This window comes from Sarcophilus harrisii, chromosome 5 (assembly GCF_902635505.1).
Source record: "Sarcophilus harrisii chromosome 5, mSarHar1.11, whole genome shotgun sequence".
NCBI lineage: Eukaryota > Metazoa > Chordata > Mammalia > Dasyuromorphia > Dasyuridae > Sarcophilus > Sarcophilus harrisii.
The window spans coordinates 150708176-150729786 of record NC_045430.1 but is presented as its reverse complement, the minus strand read 5'-3'; the positions used below and the strand labels follow the sequence as shown (position 1 = coordinate 150729786).

The 21611-nt window shown below is 36.2% G+C and overlaps 1 long non-coding RNA gene across 1 annotated transcript in view; it reads right to left on the bottom strand.

Annotated features, from left to right (window-relative positions):
* Positions 1-773: 773 nt before the first annotated feature.
* LOC116419342 overlaps positions 774-21611 on the bottom strand; it is a 169696-nt gene continuing 148858 nt past the window's right edge. Inside the window, exon 4 of the long non-coding RNA XR_004229627.1 lies at positions 774-918. This is a non-coding gene — a long non-coding RNA (uncharacterized LOC116419342). The remainder of the gene's footprint in view (positions 919-21611) is intronic.

Here is a 21611-nt window from a genome sequence, read left to right as displayed (position 1 = left end):
CCCTCAGTGTCAGTTCATGTAAGTCTTTCTAGGCTTTTCTGGAATCAGCTTGCTCATTATCTCTCATAGAACAACAATATTCCATTATATTAATATGCCATAAAACTTATTCAGTCATTCCTCAATTGATGGGCATCCATTCAATTTCCAATTCCTTTCACCACAAAAAGAGTTGCTACAAACATTTTTGCACATATGGGTCATTTCTCTTCTTTTATGATCTCTTTGGGATACAGACCCAATAGTGATACTACTGGATTTGATCAGATTTCTGATGTCTTTCAATTTTTCTTTATTCTATCCTTCTATAAATTGCTCACTTTGCATCAGGTCATATATCTTTCTAAATTTCTTTGAATTCTGTGGTTATCATTTCTAATACAATAATAATCCACTTAACTCACCTAAAACAATTCGTTCAACTATTCCCCAGCTAATAAGTATCCACTTAATTCTGTACTTTTTTACTCCCAGTAAGTGTTACTAGGAACATTTTAGTATACTGTATCTCTATATACATACATACACGTATATAAACATATTACATATATCGTGTATATATATATATACACATATAAATTTTCTTTTAGTCTTTGAAATCTGTGAAGTTTATATTCATTATTGGCATTACTGTATCAAAGGATAAATTCAGTATAGCGATTTCCTAAAATAGTTGTCATTTTTTCCACAGAATCAGTGGACAAATTTTCAGTTTAGCCAATAACGTATCAGAATGTTTTTCTTCCCATAGCTTTTTCAATATTTACCACTTTAGTCTCCATCACTTGTGCCAATCTGATGAAGGTGATATCAAATCTCAAAATTGTTTGAGTTTTCATTTCTCTTGTTATTAGTGATTTGAAGAATTCTTTCATATGCTGTTCATGCTTTCTTATCCTGTGTGATTCTTGGTCCTGTCTGTGAAGAAAAAGATGAGTATGTTTGCTAAGGTTAGTGTGAAATAACATTAAAAAATAAATTTGTGCCAGATTGTGGCAGTCCATATATTACGGAGTTAGGTATCTGTTCTACATTGAATAGGCAAAGAGATTTTAAAGGGTGCTGTGGTCATATATGTACATAAAGAAGCTTAGTTTGAAGGATAGATGAGAACAGAGAACGTAAAGATGGAAAGATCAGATGAATAAATATTACAACAATTCAAGTAGTTGATTGTAGAGGGTCACAGACAGTGGGGGAACTGTGGATGAGATATAAGACCCTTCAGCCCAGAGGGAACCTGCTAACTATGTCTGGTTCAGCTCCCATCTCCCCTAAGGGCTCTTGGCTTTTCTGAGAAGTCAGGAGGCAGTGAAAACCTGTGTTAAGATTAAAGCAGAGTGATACCAGGTGGAAAACTATATACAATAGCAAGTTGTTTATGTGGTCCCACGTGTGCAGTATATACTGGGCCCATGTTCAGTGTTTTTGCCACATACATAGGGTATAAAAAAGGAGAAAGTCCTTGGAATAAACAGACTCCATTTTTCCACCATCCTCAAGAGTCTCATCTCAACACTTCTCCTCTAAGACAGTATATTTTTGTCATCCTGGCACGGGGGCTCTAGAAAGCATGGTATGTTTTGTCACCCCAACTTGGGGGCTCTAGAGAGAAGGACACAACAGTTGATAATGAATGGAAGTAAGACAGAGCATATAGAAAGAATCAATAGGACTGTGAAGTTTGTGAGAGATGAGAGAAATGAGTCAAAGATAATATCAAGACTATGAGGGACTGTGGTGATGCCATTGAAAGAAGTATGGAAGTCAGAAAGAAAAGTAGGTTTGTGGGGAAAAGAGGTTAGAATGTGTGGGTAAATGAGTGTGTATATGCATGTATATATCTATATATGTTCGCATAAATATATCTTTTCTTAACTGTAGCTTGCTTGGGAGGGGTTGAAAGGGAAAAAAAATCTTATTTGGATATGCTAATTATAAATCAGATTTATCTATTCATTTAAGTAATTCATCTAAAAACCTCTGTCTGTCTACAAAGCAACTATTTTCAGTTACTGGGTATTTAAAAATCATAAAATAGATTTTAAAAATCAAGTTCCCAGAAAAATGTAGTCACTTCTAATGAATTTGCATGCTTTCTTACTTGTGAAAATGAAAACAATATGACAAGATCCCCAAAATGGGGGGGGAGAGGGGAGAGGGGAGAGGGGTAAATGCCAGCTGAGATTCCTCAACCTTGTGTGATTAATGCAAGCTGGAAAAACAGCCATTACCTAACAAACATTGACCAAAGACATCTTCATATATTTCCTTTGGCCTGTTATCTTTCCTAGGATTCATTGACCTGATAGTCTGTTTAATAATTGCTTATTTGAATTTTTAAGCACATTTGTGGAAACTTTAACTAACATGTCCCTTTCTTTAAACAAAAAAAAAGATTTTTAAAAACAGTACAGTATTTTATTTTTTTAATTACATGTAAAGATAATTTTCAACATTAATTTTTGTAAGATTTTGAGTTCCAAATTTTTTCTCCTTTCCTTCCTTACTTCCCTCTTCTCAAGATACCCAGCAATCTGATATAGGTTATACAAGTACAATAATTTTAAATGTATTTCCATATTAATCATGTTGTGAAAGAAAAATCAGAACAAAAGGGGAAAACCATGAGAAAACAAACAAATAAACAAACAAAAAATGTGAAAATAGTGTTCTTCAGTCTATATTCAGTTTTCATTTTTCTCCCTGGATAGTATATCCCTTTCTATTGCCTACTGAATAACTTTCCTAATTGAACTGTAATTAATACTCACTATTCTATGCCATCCTGTCATCCACTGAATCACTTGAGTTGGGCTATGATCTCAAGATCTTAACAACTTCAAGCTTTTTCAAGAAAACAGACTATTCAAATTATTTCTAAGTAGTTTTCATGTTTCTTCTAAGACTTCTCTTCTTTAAGTTAAATATTTCCAATTTCTACTTCTGATTCTCATTGCTTGGCAAATTTTCAAGCTCTCTTATTGTTTTGGTTGCTCTCCTCTGAACACATTCCACTTTGGTAACACCTTTTTAAAAATGTAATGCCTGATTTGTAATTGTCTGAATTTTCAGTTCAAAGGGGAAAATACAAGAAAGAAAAAGAAACAAGTAAACAAACAACAACGAAAGAAAGGTGAAAATTCTATGCTTTGATCTACACTCAATCTCCATAGTTTTCTGTCTAGATGTAGATGTCATTTTCCATACTAAGTCTTTTGGAATTGCCTTGAATCACCATATTGTTAAAAAGAGCCAAATCCATCATAATTGATCATCACATAATCTTGTTATTACTACATACAGTGTTCTCTTGGTTCTGCTCATTTCACACAGCATTAAGGATATAAGTTTTTCTAGACTTTTCTGAAATCAGCCTACTCATCATTTCTTAGAGATCAATAATATTCCATTACATTCATATACCATAATTTATTCAGCCATTCCCCAATTAATGGGCAACCATTCGATTTCCAGTCACTTGCCACTATAAAAAGGACTGCTAAAAAACATTTGTGCACATGTGAGTCTTTTTCCTTTTTTTATGATTTCTTTGAGATACAGACAGTTGTGGAACTGCTGAGCCCTTGGGGTGTAGTATTCTTGTTGGTTTTCTGGAGGTATCTGGAGCAGCCTTCGTTTCAGCAAATTAATCCTTGTCTGGGCCTGGTTTCTTGAGACCCTTCAGATGGGCCTTGGTCTCAGTGGGGAGAATAGGAGGACAGGCCAGCCACCATGAGGCTGATGAAGATGGAATGGATCTCTCTCCTTGGCTCCAAGAGCTTGAGCTCCCGCCTCCAGTCTTCTGTCTTCTCTGGCTCTGACTCTGGTTGACTTTGTTCCACTTTATATGCTCTGTTTAATTACATCATCATAGGTGTGAATCTTTTAGAATAGGTGTTAATCTTGTAGAACTATATTAAGTACTAAGTTCATGTACTGAACTAGAGAACTATTAATCACCATGCAAAACTAGATAACCATTATCTTATCAATTCCACTGACTTAATACCTTGTAAGAATCTTTGTTTCAAGTACAGAGTTCTGGCCCATAACATTGGGGCATAGTTCCAAATTGCTCTCCAGAATGGTTGGATCATTTCACAACTCCACCAACCATGCATTAATGTTCCAGTTTCCCCACATACCCTACAACATTTATTATCTTTTCCTTTTATCTTAACCAATCTGAGAGGTGTGTAATGGTACCTCAAAGTTGTCTTAATTTGCATTTCTCTAATCAATAGTGATTTAGAGCATTTTTTTAATATGACTAGAAATGGCTTTGATTTCTTCATCTGAAAATTGTCTCTTCATATCCTTTGACCACTTATCAATTGGGGACTGGCTTGTATTCTTATAAATTTGCCATCATTTGAATCACTTCTTTCTATATTTTAGGAATGAGGTCTTTATCAGAAACACTAGTCTCATATACTTTTGAGAATAGTTGAAAAAAACCCCACAAATACCTTAAAATGTATTTGATAAGTAAGTCTATTCACCAGTTTACTATTACCTCTAGCTTGGTTCAAATTGGTGATATGTTAGCTGTCACAATATATACTTGTTATTCAGCCTTTCAGTTATGTTCTACTATTTGTGACCCTGTGGACTTAGTGAAATTTCTTATGAGCAAAGATATTAGAGTAGTTTGCCATTTCTTTCTCCACTGATCACCTTTTGTTAGAACTCTCTACTACTACCTATCCATCTTAGGTAATCCTGCACAACATAGCACATAGTTTCACTGAGCTTTGTGAGTCCTTCTAGGAGGGGTGATGAATTGGATGTCATGAAAAATGTACTTATAGGTCTTAAGTACAACTTAGAGAAAAATGAACTATTATTTTCCCTTTCCATCTGCTTGGGTTAGAGGACATTCAATGGACCATGTCTAGAGTGGAGTATCTTCTAATGCCATATATTTTGCCCTTGGTGCTAGGCTTCTTCTGCTGACACATTTGCCTTGACCTATCCTATTGGATACCATGTGTTGGACCAGAGCTGAAGGATTAGTACAATGGGATGATGCCATAATCCTTGACTTTCATTACTGCATAAGGGAAAGAATACTGTATGAAATACAACTATTCACTGAGGCAGGAAGAGAGACCCATTCAGTAGAGATTAAAAGGAAGAAGTCTATTCCCTGGTGGTCCTATTTCCTTTCTACTTCTAGAGGCAACTAGGAAGATCAGTAGATAAAGCATTGAATTTTTAGTCAGGAAGACCTGATTTCAAAACTGATATCAAATACTTCTTAGCTGCATAATTCTAGACAAGTAACTTAATTTCTGCTTGCCTCAATTTCTACATCTATCAAATGGGGGTCATAATAGTACCTATCCCACAGTATTGTTGTAAGAATAAAAGGAAGGGGAGTGACTTGAAGAATCTATAAACAATAGCTATCAGAATTTTGATTGAGTAGAAGGTATGAAAAACTTGAACTTTAAAGGAACAAAGGTTACCGAGCGATGGAGATATAAAGAGAACCTGGATGTCACAATGGGGAGTAAAGAGTATTCCATCTCCCCTGCTTTAACCAGTGAGTCAAGGATGAATGAAGGTGCAGCCATTACTAGATGGAGATAAGGAGATTGTGTCTTCAGTGGGGAAAATAGTTTCAGTAAGAGTTCTATATGGAAGGAGTGAGAAAGGAAAAGATTTAAGATAAATGAAAATTTGTTGCATATGAAACAGGCGTTTCAGAGGACGCAATGGAAATACTAGGTGATATTTGGTTTAAGCTTTGGTGTGGGGTGGTTGAGAAGGATTGGAATAAGGAACTAGTGGGGAATGAGGTTTGGATAATGTACAGTATTGAAGGATACCACCAAAGGATAATATCATTGAGTAGAGCTTGCCCCTCCTCTTTCCAATAGAGGTTAAAGATTAGGTTAGAGCTAAATGTAGTATGTGGGAGGCACAATAATCAGATGAAGATGGAAATTGAAACCTCCCTATCTCCAAACTTTTCTGTCATTATATAGGATATATACTATCATTCCAGGCCCTCAAACTCACCACTTAGGATCATTCTCTATTCCTTACTATCTCTCACCTCTTCCCTCCCATCCAATTTCTTGCCAAGGTCTGTCAGTTTCACTTTTTAATATTTCCCAAAAGCCTTCATTGGTTATTAACTTTTCTCTTACCCACAGAACTAAAAGGTAATTTTCATTCTGCTCCATTTTGCATTTTTGTGATCTTTTACATCTAAGTCATGTATCAACTAGAAGCTCATGTGTGTGCGCACGTGCACAGATGGTAATCTAAACTTAATTTCTTCTAGATTGTTTTAGAGTTTTCTCAGTGGTTTCAACAAGTTGATACAAGTTAGTATCGGAAGAATCTAGTGTGAATATTAGAGGTGGGGGACTTCAAAAGAGTCAGATCTTGGCAGTTGAGTGGAGGATGGACTGGACAGAGGAGACACTTGAAGAAGACCAAGCAGAAGGTTTTCTTTTTTTTTTTTTAATTTTAATTTTATTTTATTTTATAGCCTTTTATTTACAGGTTATATGTATGGGTAACTTTACAGCATTAACAATTGCCAAACCTCTTGTTCCAATTTTTCACCTCTTAACCCCCACCCTCTCCCCCAGATGGCAGGATGACCAGTAGATGTTAAATATATTTAAATATAAATTAGATACACAATAAGTATACATGACCAAACCTTTATTTAAGCAGAAGGTTTTCTTTAGAGTATAGGTGAGAGGTGATCAGAGTCTGAACTAGAGTTATGGATCTATGAGCAGGCAGGAGCCTCATATTGAATACAATGGTTGAGTGAGAATAAGGAGCCAAGGATGATGCCTAAATTTCAGATAACCTCCTGAATGAATGAAAGAATGGTAGTATACTTGAAAATAATAGACAAGATCAGAAATGAGCAGAGTGTGTGGGGAAAGCTAGTGAAATCTGTACTGAATCTTCAAGATGAAAAGTTAACAAGTTCTGTTTTGGACCTATTGAATTTAAGACACCTACAAGACAACCAATTTGAGATGTCTAAGTGGTAATTGGAAATATGTGACTATAGTTTAGGAGAAAAGGCTGGATATGTAAATCTGAGAATTGTCTATTTAACAATGATAATTGAACCAACAGAAGCTAATGAGATATTGAAGTGAGATAACATAGAGTGAAAAGAGAAGGGAATCCAGGATAGACACCTGGGGGATACTCATGGTTGGTGGGCATAACATGGATGAGACTAAGAATCAGGAATACAGAAAGGAGGGAAATCAGGAGAGAGTAGTATTATGAAAATCTAAGAAGGAGAGAATATCTGGGAGGAAAGTATCAAATTCTACAAATTAGTCAAGGAAGGTTAGGATTGAGAAAAAAATATTAGATTAGGTAATTAAGAGTTCAATGGTAATCTTGGAGAAGGCAATTTCAATTTAATGAAGATGTCTGAAATCACAGTAAGTATAGAGGTTTTAAAAAAGAATGAAAAGAAAAGAGATGGAAGCACTGATTTGTAGAGGGCCAAATATACTTGAAACAAATAATCTTACAAGATGTTAACTCAGTGGAAATGGGATAATAATTCTCTAGTTTTACATGTACTTAATACTTAATATAGTTCTAGAAGTTGGCACTTATTCTACAAGATTGACACCTATGATGATGTACTTAGAGTATATTAAGAGCTAAGACTCAGAGATAGACAGAGGATTAGAGGCTGGAGGACAGACTGGAAGATAAAGACCCTTGTGGTGGCTGTTCTCCTTCACAGTCTGTCTCCTTTGCCTGGATCCAGGCTAGCTTTCTGGGGGACCTTCAGATGGGTCTTGGTCTTAGTGGAGAAGTGGAGACAGGACAGCCACCACAAGTGTCTTCATCTTTGAGTCTGTCCTCTAGTCTCCAGTCCTCTGTCTTCTCTATCTCCAAGTCTGTCTTTCCTCCCAGATCTCTTAGCTCTTATATACTCTTATTATAAGTACATCATCATAAGTGTCAATCTTGTAGAATAGATGTCAACTTGTAGAACTATACTAAGTACTAAGTACAAGTAAACTAGAGAATCATCTCAATTCCATTGAGTTAACACCTTGTTGTAAGATTACTTGGTTTCAAGTATACTTGGCCCTCTACGCTGACTGCTATATAGTTTCCTCAAGGAGTTTGGTCATGAACAGTAGAAAGATACAGGATGATAGCTGGCATCAATGTGTAGGATCAAATTGCATGATATAAATTAATATGTAGGATACACTTTATAAGGGAAGTTAATCATAGACACTGAATCTATCCCTCTGAGATATGTCTGATAAACCAAGGCATTTCAAAGACATTTCATTGAGCACTAGCATCAGCCCATTCTTCCCTCCTTCTAATTGTCTGGCCTTCTGACTTTCTATGAAAGGCCTGATGATTATCCTGGGACTTTAACTGTTGTCTGTCTGAACTTGTTAATAAGCCTCCTCTCTACAAGTGAGGCTGTTTCCCTGGCAGACATTGGATTGCCCTTACCCTGCTATATAGAAGTTCCCCAGCTTGGAGTAATTAAGCTCTGAATGGAGTTTCCTTGTCCCAGCTCTGCTTTATCTGTGGCATATCTCTGACTTCTTTAGCCTTCCCAGCTCCTTATTAACTCCTCAAATCTCATGATATCTTATTATGAGCCTCATAAGGGATATCTTGACTTCTCAACTGATATATTGCCACAGAACAAAATAAACATTTTATTTTCTTCTCTGCTTCTTTATGTTGGGCAAACTAGCTTGGATTTGCCTTCTTCAAGTCTCCTGATATCTTCTTGTTATGACCCTCATAAAGGTCTTCTGGTTTCTCAACTTATATATTATCATAGAGCAAAATAAACATTTTATTTTCTTCTTCTCTGGATCTTTACATTGAGCAAATTAGCTCAGATTTGCCTTCACACTTATACTTGAATAAGATTGCTTCATTTCATGCTAAAGTGTTTCATACTTGATGTCACCACACAGCTCTTATCTGAACAATGCTGCTCTTTTAAAGTTCATTCATACAGACAGGATCATTGCTCAATCAAGTGCATTCATGCTTTATTCACACATATGATGTGACCTGGCAGAATAACCACACTGCTTTTTGTTAAGCACTAACAAAAAGAGAGCATATTTCAGACATCTTAATTGAAACGAGGATGACAAAAGGAGTAACTAAGAAGTATAAATTAATAATCAAATAAACAAGCAAAAAACAAACAAAACTCCGAATAAATAAAATAGTAAAAATAGAAGTAAAGGCAGAATGTGCTTTAATGAAAAACTAGAATCTTAGAAATTCAACTTCTGCCCCATATATTTAGAATACTGGACTTCTAATCAGCAAGATGTGAGTTCAAATTCAGTTTTATGGCAATATTGTTTTAAGAACAATTTTGAGCAAATCAGCCATTTTGATTATTATAAATACTAAAATTATAAAGGATTTATGAAGGAAAATGCTATTTGCATCTAGGAAAGAAATGACAAACAGAAGCATGCTTAGAATAATTGTATACATTTATTTTTTATTTGTGTCTAATGCTGGCCATTTCTAGGATGGGGGGAGGAAAGAAATAAAAAGAAAAGTGTACTTGATAATTTTCTTACATATTTAAAAGGAATAGCAAGTTGTACATAATAAATTTAAAGTTTCATGTGCAATCACTTTTTATTATATATTGTTAACATTATTATATGTTATAAAAATGCTTATTTTATTTCATAAATTAAAAATAAATTAGATTTTAAAAAACTCAATCTCAGATAATCTACTGGTTTTGGGATCTGGGCAATTTACTTAAGCTCTATTTGCTTCTGTTTCTTTCTCTATAAAATAAAATCCAGGAGTCTATCCTGGATTCCCTTCTCTTTTCACTCTATGTTATCCCACTTCATGATCTTATAATGATAGCATCTATATCCTAGTGCTAATATAAAGATAAAAATGAAATAATATTCATAAAACATTAAAGCACTATGTAAATGTTAACTATCATTATTATTTTTATAATTAGCAATTGAGGAGGCAAAGGAGAAGAACAATAACTCAGTGTTTCTCTCCATTCATCTCTAGACATTGGATCTGAAAGACTCATCATGTATTTAGTGGTAAGTTAATAGAAAGTGGGGTGAAATTTAGGGTAGGGGACTTCTGGGGGTGGAACCAAGATGACAGAGATGACGCATGTTTCTCTTTGACTTTCTCTATAACCTTCAAAATAATTAAGAAATCCAGCCTCTGAATTAGCTCTGGACAGAAAGAACCCACAAATATTGGGAATGCAAAAAATTATCAGCAGAAGATAATTTCAAAAATCACCAAAAAACATCTGTTTCAATTGGAAATGGGAGGCAGGCAGCTAGGGCAGCCAGCACAAACAGCTCAGAGTCCCTGGGCAGAAAATTTATGGGAGGAAACAGACCAGCAAAAATTTGTTTCAATCAGAAATGGGAGAGAAGCAGTGAAGCACAAACAGCTGATCAAAAATGCCAGGGCAGACAAAGCAAAGCCCTGAGGCAGAGCAGTCTCAGTGTGGCTGTGCGACCTCCATGGGGCAGAGAGTTTGCAGGGAGGAAGCGGACCAGAGAAGGTCTGCTTCAATCAGAAGTGGGAGAGAGACAGTGAGGCCCCAGCAGCAAATGGCCAGCACAGACAGCTCAGAGTCCAGGAGTAGTGCAGTCTCAGGGTGGTGGGGCAGACTCCGACCACAAATGCCAGCACGGACAGCACAATGCCTTGGGGCATTGCAGACTCCACATAGCAGACCCAGAATCAGGAGTGAATCAGCACTGACCCAGGGCAGCTGTTGTCACTTAGAAAACCTCTCTCACCCTAAAGGCTAACCTTCACTTAACTTTTTAAAAATGAGTAAAAACGTAAGAAGGACTCTAACAATTGACAGCTTTTATGGTGAAAGAGAAGAAAAGATTTCATCTGAGGAGACTAAAGGCAGATTGTCTCCAGATGAAGCTCCAAAAGGAGACATAACCTGGTCCCCATCACACAAGACTCTCCTAGAAGAACTTAAAGAGGATCTTAAAAGATAGCTAGAAGAAAAATGGGGAAAGGAAATGAAAACTTTGTAAGAGAGGTTGGAAAAGGCAACACAAAATAGACATAGTGAAATGGAAAAAAATATATAATTCATTAAAAGATAGATTTGATAAAGTGGAAAAAGAAAACAACTCCTAGAAAAACAGATTTTGTGAAACAGAAAAAGAAAATAACTCCTTAAAAAAAAAGAATTTGTCAAAATGGAAAAAGAAAATAACTCCTTAAAAAACAATTTGTGAAATGGAAAAAAATTCCATAGGACAAAACAACTCATTCAAAAATTCAATTGGACAAATACAAAAAGAAGTAAAAAAAAAAAAAAAAGTGAAGAAAATAACACACTAAAATTCAGAATTGCTGTTTTTTGGGTCTTTTCTTTTGTTTCAAGGGTCTTTTCCATCTCTCTTTGATGGACAAGGTGAACATGGCTCATTGACACCTATCTAATTCCCTCAGCAGTTAAGCTACCTGATCCATTCATCACTTTCTGAATCTCTCACATCACCTGGCGATTTTCTATACTGGAATTGTTCTCACTGGACATTGCCTTCCAACAGGTTATAAAACTCGTCTGCTGGAAGCAGTGCATCTTTATCAAGAATCAAAAAATTAATAGTATAAAAAGCTAAATTTAAAAGTTCTCTAGGGTTACCTGTGGCTTCCCCTTTCTTTTGTTTTTTGGAGGAGCATCTTGATGTCTCTGTTTATTCTCTCTACTATTGCCTCTCCTTGAGGCATAAGAATTATGCCAGTGGTGTGTAAAATCTGATACTGTGCACAAAAGTGTTTAGAAGTATATGCAGGTCCATTATCTGTTTTTATTGCTTGTGGTACACTCATAATTGCAAAAGCTTGTATAAGGTATTCAGTAACCATTCAAGCTGTCTATTTTGCTGCTGGTATTATAAAAATAAATCCTGAAAAGGTGTCTACTACAACATGGATAAAAGACAGATGACCAAAAGATTTATAATTGGTCACATCTATTTGCCAAATTTCTTTGAGTCTCAAACCATGAGGGTTCTTCCCTGGAGGGGAAGTGTGGAAAGGAAGGCAAGCTGTACAGGCATTTACTATGTTCCTAGCTTCCTCTTGTTATCCCAAGTTGCAGACATAAAGCTCAAGCAGCCTCATGATATTTAGAATGAGATCCTTGGACTGCACAAAAGAAAGGAATATTGGCTAACATGGTTAGAAAGCGATCTGCCTTTGAATTTCCATAAAAAATACGACTTGGAAGTCCACTATGATAGTGGACATACAAGATGTAAATCTTACCTGGACACTTTCTCACTTGCTCTTGAAGTTCTGTAAAGAGCTAATATATATTAGAAGCTACAAATTTTATTTGGGCTGTGGCAATTCTTTGTACCACACCTACTGAATAGGCTGAGTCAGATATTACATTTATAATTCCTGGATAATAAGAACATGATTGCATACCATTCATTTTGCTGAGTGGACTGAAAAGGAGCTCTGACTACTCTCTTTATAGTTGTCACGAGAATATACATCACAAATGTTATGTTTGGATGCATCTGTAAAGATAGTTGGTCCTATAAGAGGAACCTTAGAAACCTTTTCTTCAAAAATTCATTGCCAATTATGTAATAGCTGGTTTATCTTTAATGGAGACCCGTGTATAAAATTTGGAGCTGTGGCCAATAAAATTTGCCACTCTGGGATGATTTCACAGAATACATTAATTTGTGCATTGGTATAAAAGGTGTCTATTTTGTCAGATCTTATCCCAGATAATTGTACAAGTCTCTTAATGTCCCTTAATAAAATTCTACCCACAAGCACTGAATAAGGAGTAAGGCTTTGGTCTATTTTTTCTGGGAAGTTCACCCACTCGATTATACTGTCTCCTTGATGAAGGACTGCTGTGGGTGTCTCTTTTGTAACAAAAACTGATATTTCCAAGGGTTTTTGTGTGACTCTTTCAACCACATTGGATAAAGCCAGTTCAACTTCTCTCAAAGCCACTTGAGCTTCTTTTGTAAGATGGTGTGGTGAGTTTAAAGCAGTGTCTCCCCTTAAAATGCCATAATTGTTGTAATTGATGGGTAGTTAAGTTTAACACTGGACGCATCCATTGGATATCTCCTATCAATTTCTGGTGTTTAGCATCTCTGTTCTTAAGAAAAGTTTTTGTACTGTAAGCACCTTACGATATACTTCATACCCTAAATATTAAAAAGGAGCATGCCTTTGAAGTTTTTCTGGAGCTATATACAATTTGTAGTTCCTTAGTGTTTCTATGGTCTTTTGTAGATATGCTTCTAACATTTGCTCCTCAGGTACACACCCCAAGATATCATCCATGTAATGTAACATAACTTTTGGAAATGCTTTTCTTATTGGAGTAAGAGTAGCAGCAACATACATTTGACACATAGTAGGGCTATTTTTCATTCCCTGTGGCAAAACTGTCCATATCTTTTATAAGGCTCAGCTAAATTAAAGCTGGGTACTGAAAAGGCAAATCTTTTCATATCCCTCTTATCCAGAGGGATAGAATAGAAACAATCCTTCATGTCTATAACCCAAAGAGACCATTCTCTAGGCAACTGAATAGGAGATGAAAGTCCAGGCTGAAGAGTTCCCATAGTTTCCATCTGTTCACTTTTCTTAAATCAGTTAACATCCTCCATTTTCCAGATTTATTTTTTACAACACACAGAGGGGAATTCCAAGGATTTAGAGAAGGTTGTAAGTGTCCTTGGTCAAGTTGTTTCTGTATTATATCTAATAAGGCCTCAATTTTTTTTACTTGTTAAGGGCCACTGTTCTACCTACACCAGGATATCAGTTTTCCATTGAATGGGAACAGGTGAGAATGCAGGCAGGCCTTCAACAGCATCCCTGCCTAGCTGAAGTACTCAATTGTAATCCTAACTGTTGTAAGATGTCTCTTCCCCACAGTTTGATGGGGATTTTTTCTACTACAAGAGGAATAAAAACTCTTGTTTCACCTTCATATATCCATCTCAAAGAGGTAGCTTTAGTTGCTATTAATCCTCCTATGCCAGACATATAGGAGTCTGCCTTAATCTTTGGCCAATGACTGGATCTATTGGCACCTCTAATGACTATTCAATCTGCACCTGTGTCTAGCAACTCTTTCAATGGAATGCCATTTATATAGTGAGCATAGGATGGTCAGCCATAACAGCTGCAGTCCAGAATATTCCTGGATTCTGTTGCTGGGAGTCAAAATCTGGGCAACTATCACCAAATTGCCTATTAGGAGTGTGTATCAGTAAACCTGATGCTATTATTTCTCCTGGGTAATAACACATTGTCTTCCTATATTAGTGACCGGGATATTAGCTATGCATTCCCCAGTTTTCCAAATCAGTGTATGGATGGACACTGCTTTGTAAGCACTCTCAGGAGGTGAAATGGTCAAGCCTACTGTACCTGGAGGTAAAGGATCTATAGGCCGGACAGGGACAGATTTCACTTCTCCAGGGGACTATCTCAGTAGTCCCAGCTGCAAACAACTCTATTCTCCCCAATTGTAATCCCTTTCCCCCATCAGGCTGCTTCTCAGTTGATTGATCATTTAGACATCATGTTACAGTACTGAACTTCTAAAGACTCTCTGGGTGTACCCTCAGCTGCCATCATGCCCCAAGTGTTTTTTGCCTGGGGCCTTCAAGCCAAACTCCGCTTCCCATTTCCTTGAGTCAATCTATGTTCTGATGCCCAATGGAAACCTTTGTTGCATTTTGGACATGGGGTTTGGGGTTTTGTTCTCCCACCCTGTTTATTTACTCTATCTTTATGCCAACATTAAGCTTTCAAATGCCCCATTTTATCATATTGAAATAATTGATGAGTCTCTCTAGAAGTCCCTTGACAAAAGGGACCCTGTCTTCCCATGTTCAGATGTCTGCATCATGGCCTGGGTATAAAAGGTATTTGTGCCCACTGTGGCTCAGTGTCTTATGATCTTCTCTAAAGGAGCATCCTTGTATAGTCCTAGTATGATTATTCTACAAACCTCATTAGTATTTTCTCTAGCAAGTTGTTTTATCATTATTGCTGTTGCTGCATTTTCACCAATAGTTCATATGACAGCTGTCTGCAGAGGTCCCACAAAATCAGCAAAGGGTTCATGGGGACTTTGCACAATTTTCATGAAGGTTATTATCATGTCTACCTGGGAGAGTGACCCATGTTTTGATAGCAGAAGCAATTTGCTCATATGCTACTACAGGGTAATTAATCTATGCTATACGGTCTGCTAAAGGACCTAAACCTACTAGTTGACCAAAAGTGACTGGTACATTAACTCCAGTTTGCCTATTTAATTGGGCTTGTATTCTGCAGAGCTCTATTCTATTCTCACTATATTCAGAAAGTCACAAATTTTGTCAGGCTCTAAACATGTCTTTGCTATAAATTTCCAATCATTAGGGGCTAAAATTTCATAAGTCAAACTCTCTAATACCATCTTAATATAAGATGATGTAGACCCATAAAGAGTACAAACCTTTTTCAGATCTTTGATAATTTCCAGATTAAAAGGAATGTATCTTCTTTTTTCTTGAATTGGAGAGCCAAACTCTTCAATCACAGGGTATGCTTCTATTATCAGATCAGATGTATCCTGACCTTCCTCTTTAGCCCTAACTAATGCTTTTTGTAATTGTGTCATAGGGAGTGGACAAAATGGCTGCAAGGGTGGTGCTGATGGTGTCACTGCCCCTCCACCTCCACTTCCTCCTTCTACCCACGAAGGCAAAATTGAGGGGAGAGGGTCAGGAGATGGGAAATATTCTAAGGGAGACTCCTGAAAAGCACCACACTTCTTAAGTTCATCAGCACTGTACTTAACTCCTTTCTTGCTCAATTCCTGATGCTTTTCAGCTGCTTTGTCAGTACCATCCCTCTCCTGCTCTTTCTCCTCACACTTCCTTGTCTGGCTGTCCACATTAAAATTTTTCCTTATTTTAAAACTTGTGGGATTCCTTAAAGGCAATTTATAATATTGTATATAAGGAATCTTTCCTCAGGAATTGAATCAGGACCCTTAGCTTCACAATATTCAATTAGTTGTTCTCCCACTAGTTTCCACATATCTGGCTCTAATTTTTCTTCCTTAGAGAGCCAAGGAAATTTGCACTCTAATATATTTGAGTCCAGTGATCTGCTTTCAAGTTACCAACAAACCTTGCTTCCTTTTTTTTTTCATTTTATTATAGCTTTTTATTGACAAAACATATGCATGGGTAATTTTTCAACATTGAACCTTACAAAAACTTCTGTTCCAACTTTTCCCCTCCTTCCCTCCACCCTCTCCTCTAGATGGCAATTAGTCCTATACATGTTAAATATGTTAAAGTATATGTTAAATACAATATATGTATACATATTTATACAGTTATCTTGCTGCACAAGAAAAATCATATTTAGAAAAAAGATTTAAAAAAAAAAACCTGAGAAGAAAAAGAAAAATGCAAGTAAACAACAACAGAAAGAATGGAAATGCTATGTTGTGGTTCACACTCATTTCCCAGTGTTCTTTTGCTGGGTGTAGCTGGTTCTGTTAATTACTGATCAATTGATAACTGATTTGGATCCTCTCATTGTTGAAGATAGCCACTGCCATCAGAATTGATCCTCATATAGAATTGTTTTTTAAGTGTGTAATGATCTCCTGGTTCTGATCATTTCAATGAGTATCAGTTCATGTAAGTCTCTCCAAGCCTCTCAGTATTCATCCTGCTGGTCATTTCTTACTGAACAATAATATTCCATAACATTCATTTACCACGATTTACTCAGCCATTCTCCAATTGATGGACATCCATTCAATTTCCAGTTTCTAGCCACTACAAAAAGGGCTCCTACAAACATTTTTGCACATAAAGGTTCCTTTCCCTTCTTTAGTATCTCTTTGGGATATAAGCCCGGTAGTAACACTGCTGGATCAAGGGATATACACAGTTTGATAACTTTTTGAGTATATTTCCAAATTGCTCTCCGGAATGGTTGGATCCTTTCACAACTCTACCAACAATGCATCAGTGTCCCAGTCTTCCCACATCCCCTCCAACGTTCATTGTTATCTTTCCCTGTCATCTTATCCAATCTGAGGGATGTGTAGTGGTATCTCAGAGTTGTCTTAATTTGTATTTTTCTGATCAATAATGATTACCTTTTCATGTGGCCACAAATAGTTTCAATTTCTTCATCTGAAAATTGTCTGTTCATGTCCTTTAACCATTTATCAATTGGAGAATGTCTTGATTTCTTATAAATTAGAGTCAATTCTCTATATATTTTAGAAATGAGGCCTTTATCAGAACCTTTAACTGTAAAAAATGTTTTCCCGGTTTATTGCTTCCCTTCTAATCTTGTGTGCATTAGTTTTGTTTGTACACAAGCTTTTTAATTTGATATAATCAAAATTTTCTATTTTGTGATCAATAATGATCTTAGTTCTTCTTTGGTCATAAATTCCTTCTTCCTCCACAAGTCTGAGAGGTAAACTATTCTATGTTCTTCTAATTTATTTATAATCTTGTTCTTTATGCCTAAATCACGAACCCATTTTGATCTTATCTTGATGTACAGTGTTAAGTGTGGGTCCATGCCTAGTTTCTGCCATACTAATTTCCAATTTTCCCAGCAATTTTTGTCAAATAGTGAATTCTTATCCCAAAAGTTGGGGTCCTTGAGTCTGTCAAACTAGATTGCTATAGTTACTATTTTGTCCTGTGAACCTAACCTATTCCACTCATTAACTAATTTCTTAGCTATTACCAAATGGTTTTGGTGACCACTGCTTTATAGTTTTAGATCCGATCCAGGTAGGCCACCTTCATTTGATTTTTTTTTCATTAGTTCCCTTGAAATTCTTGATCTTTTGTTCTTCCAGATGAATTTTGTTATTTTTTCTAGGTCATTAACATAATTTCTTGGGAGTCTGATTGGTATAGCACTAAATAAATAGATTAGTTCAGGTAATATTGTCATCTTTACTATATTTGCTCAACCTATCCAAGAGAACTTAATTTTTTTCAATAGTTTAGATCTGACTTTGTGTGGAAAGTGCTTTGTAGTTTTGCTCATATAGTTCCTGACTTTCCCTTGTCAGATAGATTCCCAAATATTTTATACTATCAACAGTTATTTTAAATGGAATTTCTTTTTGTATCTCTTGCTGTTGGATTTTGTTAGTGATGTATAAAAATGCTGATGATTTATGTGGATTTATTTTGTATCTTGCAACTTTCTGAAAGTTGTAGATTATTTCTAATAGCTTTTTAGTGGGGTTCTCCAAATATACCATCTTATCATCTGCAAAGAAAATCTTGCTTCTTTATTAATCTAACAATGTATGCTACACACTCCCTTCGGGATGGGGAAGGCTCTTTTCTTAATATTTGCCCCAGTTCAGATGAAAAATGAAAATGACTAGTTTAGTCCTTCCCAAAGTTTCCTGTTTGTCTCTTTTTGTACTCACCCTATTTCCAGGTCACAGGGACTTCTCCACTGAGTTTATGATCATGTCAGCAGAACTGCTGAGTGTGGTCCTTATGTCCAAAGCCTCAAAATATAGTGTGCTTCTTTCAGTGTCCCACATTTGGCCACCAAAATATAATGTCCGGGGCTAGCTTTCTGGGGGATCTCTGGATGGGCCTTGGTCTTAGCAAGAGAGTCACCATGAGGATGGTCAAAGATGGAGTCTGGAGTCTGGAATCTGAGCTGGAGCTCACACACACTTACTCTTACATTCTCCCTCCCTCACTCTGTCTCTCTCCAGTCTTCTCAGATCTTAAATACCCTAGTTCACTACAGCACATTGAGCATGTGCCAACTGTAGAACCATTACATCACTATATCACACTAAGTACTAAGTATATGTGAACCAGAGAACCATTAGCTCATCAATCACACTGAATAAACACCCTGTTGTAAGTATCCTTGTTTCAAGTATACTTTTCCATAGTTCAGGCCCTTTACAATAACCTATACATATAGATCAAAGTTCTGTCATGTTTGATCCCTTTTCTGTATTATGATTTTTCATTATTTGAAGACTATCAAAACATTCTCAATTTGATATTCATATGACATGAACATCAAGATTACCTTGTTCTAGATTTGCTCTAGTTTGTCAATATCCTTCCTAAAGTATAATAGATACTAGATACATAGTTCTTGATTTGATCAGATCAGGTCAGATAATAATCCAGATCAGACAGCATTTTAAGTGGCAGGATGCTCTCTATTAGGTTAGTTTTGAACTATTTGAATAATAATAGCCAAGTGTCAACCTGGAGGGAAGTCACAGAAATCAAAATATAGAATCTCAAAATTGGAAGACACTACCTCCCTCATCCTCTCTACTCTAATTGAAGGACCTGTGGTAGAATACCAAGCTCTCCCAAATTCTTTCCTTTATGGAGAGCAGAAACTGACTTTCAGTTCATTCTACTTTGCATCTGCTTTTCTACCTAGTTTCAACTCCACAGAACAAAATATTCCCTAGGGTCTCCCCACCCCCATCTTGTTTTCCTGTCTCCTTTTGTATGCTGTTTCTCCCTTAGATTGCAGTCTCCTTGAAGCCAAGGTCCACCTTTCTTTTTATCAAGTATATATCTAACTTTAGCACAGTGCCTGGAACATAGAGGGTGCTTAATTAATGCTTACTGCATTGGATTGGGAGAAATTTTAGAGGTCATTCAGCTCAAATATATCTGACCAAGAACAAATAGCACTTATGAAATTACTGTCAAGTGGTCATTTGGCTACCACTTGAAGAATTTCTATAGGAACTCACTACTTTTTAAGATCACCTATTTTACTTATGAAAAGATTTAGCTATTAAAAAGTTTCTTTTACCCAACTCAAATATGTCTCTTCTTGCAACTTCTATCCATTGCTCCTAGTTCTATTCTTTAAGGCCAAGGAAAACAAACCTAATATCTTTTCTATGACAGCCCTCTAAACATTTGAAGACAGTTCCCTAAATTTTATTTGGATCTTTGTCCCCAACCAGTAATCAGAAATTGACGTGATTAAAAGTGGCATTTAAAAAAATATATGAACTCAGTGGCAGTGCACAACTGGAAGAACAATTATAAGTGGAAGAACCAGTTACAAAGCTATTTTTAATAATCCTGGTATGATGAAATAAGACCTGAACATAGGTCATGAAATTAGAAATGGAAAGGAAATGACATATACAGGAAGCATTGCCAGTGAAACATTGATAGAGACTAATCTGATATGAGAGTATGAAGAAGAGGAATGAGTCGAAGATGACTATTCAGTTTTAAGGCAAGGTCACTGGGAGAATGATAAAAATAGGGAAGTCAGGAAGTGGAGTTATTTGGGGCATGGGGAAGAATGGTGGACTTTAGACATGTTGAGTTTGATGTTGACAGCAAGATGTATAAATGAAAATGTCCAGTGGTAGTGGGAAATGTGGGAAGCAAGAGCTTGGGAGAAAGGGTCGAACTGACCCTTTGGTCAGCTTATTTGCATAAGATAAAAAAATAACCTGAATAATATTTCCAAGGGAGCATATGGAGAAAGAAAAACTGAACCTTTAGCCGAGTCTAGATAATTATTTGTTGATTTTTTTTTATTTCTTCCTTCTAGTTGTTTGCTTGTATCCAACTTTTTGTGACTCCATTCGGGGTTTTCTTGGCAAAGATACTGGAGTAGTTTGCCATTTCCTTCTCCAGTTCATTTTATAGATGAAGAAACTAAGGCAAACAGGGTTAAGTGACTTTTCCAGGATCACATAAATAGTGTCTGAGGCCAGATTTGAAGTCTGGAAAATGGACCTTCCTGACTCTAGGTCCATTGGGTCATCTAATTGCCTCTTTTCCTTCTTATCTACTTAGTTTAATGACCCTGCATTCCAAAGACTCTGTGTGTGTGTGTGTGTGTGTGTGTGTGTGTATTATATGTGTATGTGTATATAAAACAGTAAGAACTGTCACTAGGTCAATTGGGGCTATGGCCCTATACTCTTTTCAATAAGGAGTCCCTCTCAATTGTGGAGTTGCATACATGCACTTAATACAGTTGCTGATCACAGGAATCTACATCTCTAACAGATTCTCTACAACTTGGGCCTTAAACTGGTTGTCTACTTTGCAGATGACCTAAAAAGCATGAGTAGTTACTTCAGTCAATTCAAATCTTGTCTTCTAGTTCATCTAAAAAAGTATTTGATTCAATCCAAAATGTTTGGTTGATTGAGAGTTGGCTTTATCAGGATATTTTATTACTGGACATCAGAAAATCTTATTCTTTTGTATTTGTATCCTTAGTGCTTATTACAGTGTCTAGCACATAAAAACTTAAGAAATGCTTATAATGGATCCATTAATTCATTCATGTGCTTTTGCAAATACTATATTAATAGAATAACTGCCCTTAGTGCTTTTTATTTTTGTTTGATTTAGCAGTAGATTTTCTAACTCAATTAAAAATTATCCTAAGATCTATTTTTGAATTATATATTTTCCATTCAGCAAAACCTGTCTTCTTTCTTTCCACTTTACCTAACTAAGAAGAAAACAAAAATA